We start from the raw sequence: 2752 nt of genomic DNA, 5'->3' as shown, positions 1-2752 counted from the left end.
TTTTTTCTGATTGATCTCTTTCCAAAGAAGGTATTTGTCTTCAATCTCACTAATTCTGTCTTCTATTGATTCAATTTTACTACTTTGCCCTTTCAATGTGCTATCTATTTCTGACAATTTAGTATTAATATTCTGGATTTCTATCTGTAGATTTTGAATCATTTCTAATTTTTCATTTATTTTGTCATTTTGTTCTCGTATTGTCTTCCAAAATTGTTCTAGGTTTTTTTTTTTTCTGTGTTTTCCTCAATTTTGTCAGTGTTTTTCTTGATCTGTCTGTCAATCCATTGAAGGTACCTAAGAATAATTCTTTTGAATTCATTATCAAGGAGTTCCAATGCTGCTTCTTCCTCAGGGATGTGTTCTGGGTCTGTATTCTGGTCCCTTGTTTCTACTGCTTTATCTTGCTTCTTTGTGTGGACTGTGATGGTCTTTTGTCTCTGAGATATTGTGACATTTTTGTGTTTATGCTTAGTTGGTGATTGTATGTTGGAGTGATTCACTCAAGATTTTCATTTTCTTTGTTTTATGTGGATGTTATCTGAGCAAGCAGGGTACTGTGCATCTGTATTTGCTAGTTGGCATCACTTATGCACTCACCACCTGTCTCCTTTCCAGTCATCAGCCTCCCATATATCCATGTTGTCCTTGGCAAGTGGAGACTATTGTTAGGTCCCTGGAATCTGAGCGAGAATGCAATCACTTTAAATATCCACAATGGGGACTGCTTGTAAACATTCAAAATGGCTGTGCCCTCTGGACAGACAAAAGCCCACATCTCAGTTTGTCTCCTTCCTTGCTGTTTCCCTTGTTAGTCATCAGTCACCAGCACAGTTGTCCATGCAGCCCTTGGCAAGCAGGGGCAATTTTTAGGTTAATTCTCAGGTCCTAACACCACTTGGAAATATTCAGGCTGTCTGTGCTGTTAAGATAGCTGAGAGTCTCCATCTGTTTCTTTACTCACTGTTTTCATTCAGGTTCCTCTACTAGTTGGTGTTTAATCCATTTCTGTATCATTCTTTTCAAAGGTCAGGGCTCCGGGATTATCTTCTGTATCTGTGCCAATTGGTTTCTCTTTTCTTTGTTGAAGAGGGTCTGCGTAGCTTGTCTGCCTATTCCACCATCTTACCAGAAGTCCCATCCATAGTGTATGTTTTTAGTTTGGTTTTCCAGGAGTGGTTGAGAGTTTCTGTTGCTCCAGTTACAGTTGCTTACTCTACTTACCTTGTAATCAAAACTCATTGAACAGCACCAGGCAAATTGAAATCAGATGAGCTGCAGAAGTTCTGTCCCAAAAGCAGTGAAACAAATGTCAGTGGCCTCTGAGAGACTGGGGCTGGGGGAAATTCTTCTAGCTTTTTAGAAATTATGCTTCCTAACCATCTTCCCTTGGAAAAGTCTTCTGTGGTTTGGGAGTCTTATTTTGAATGTGACCAATCAAGTAGTGCCTCCTATTTGCGAGGCTCTTTGCTGGGAAAGAAGATGACATTCAACAGGCAATATCCTTGCAAAGTTACCCAGAACTATCGGAATGTGATCCTTAGCAGCAGACTGTTAGGCACAAAGACCCTGATTCTTTCTTTAGAAGTTTGCTTCTACCCAAAGCACTTTCAAACTTCAGTTTGCTTGCATTTCTTGTGAGATAGTCAAGGGAGGCAGCTTCTTGTCATCGTGGACAAAGCTAGAGTTTGGGGCTTCAACCAAAAGAGAGTTGAAATGTCCTGGGGAAGCGCCAACTTGCAGGCGAGAAGGGCCATTGAAGACCTCGCTGGGTTAGGGAAGAAGGTGCACTACACCAGTGTACCAGTGGTCACTCCACAGATCTACCTTCAGCACATGATTTTATTGGTAAACTTGGGTCTTCTGGGTGCAAGCATGCACTTCTCTGGCTCCAGTACCACTGAAACTCAAGCAGAGAGATCATTAGTGCTGCATGTGGCCAGGCCCTGAGAGGAACTCCTGCAGGAAGGATCTTTGGAAGAAAAAGATTAGGAACAAATTGGTGTGGCCTCATAGGCCCACACTTTTCACACAAAATTACATGAGGATTATCTGGCTAATGGTCACAGTGCTTGTTCCCAGCATGGCTCCTTATCAACTTGTAGATTTGGCTAATACTTTACTTGGAAACACACTTATAATGAATGGCACCCTGTTATTCATGGGCCATGAACTTAGCAAAAAGGGTCTACAGCATGAGAGAAGGGATATGTAGCATTTCACAAGGAAGTCATTGGTACTTTTATTTTTAAAAAAGCATTTTTATTGAGGATTAAACATGGGGTCTTGTCAGTAGTCCTCATGCTAATTTCCTCTAGCATCTTAGTGCCTAAAAACTTAGGTGCAACAGCTTGAGATAGGGATTCTGGAGCTCACTGAGTCAGAGTGCACCAAACCCATGGAAGTAAGATTAGAAAGGAGAAAGGGGCAGGGTAAAAATAACAAAAACAGGTGAATCTACCCTGCAGAGTGCTGACTGGTAGGCAAGAAAGGCCATTTGAAATGTCCCTGGGGAAGCGCCAACTTGCAGGCGAGAAGGGCCATTGAAGACCTCGCTGGGTTAGGGAAGAAGGTGCACTACACCAGTGTACCAGTGGTCACTCCACAGATCTACCTTCAGCACATGATTTTATTGGTAAACTTGGGTCTTCTGGGTGCAAGCATGCACTTCTCTGGCTCCAGTACCACTGAAACTCAAGCAGAGAGATCATTAGTGCTGCATGTGGCCAGGCCCTGAGAGGAACTCCTGCAG

The sequence above is a fragment of the Orycteropus afer genome, unplaced genomic scaffold, assembly GCF_000298275.1.
Source record: "Orycteropus afer afer isolate SDZICR_OR568_19922 unplaced genomic scaffold, OryAfe1.0 scaffold01342, whole genome shotgun sequence".
In the NCBI taxonomy this organism is placed as follows: Eukaryota; Metazoa; Chordata; class Mammalia; order Tubulidentata; family Orycteropodidae; genus Orycteropus; species Orycteropus afer.
This window is presented reverse-complemented; position numbering follows the sequence as displayed.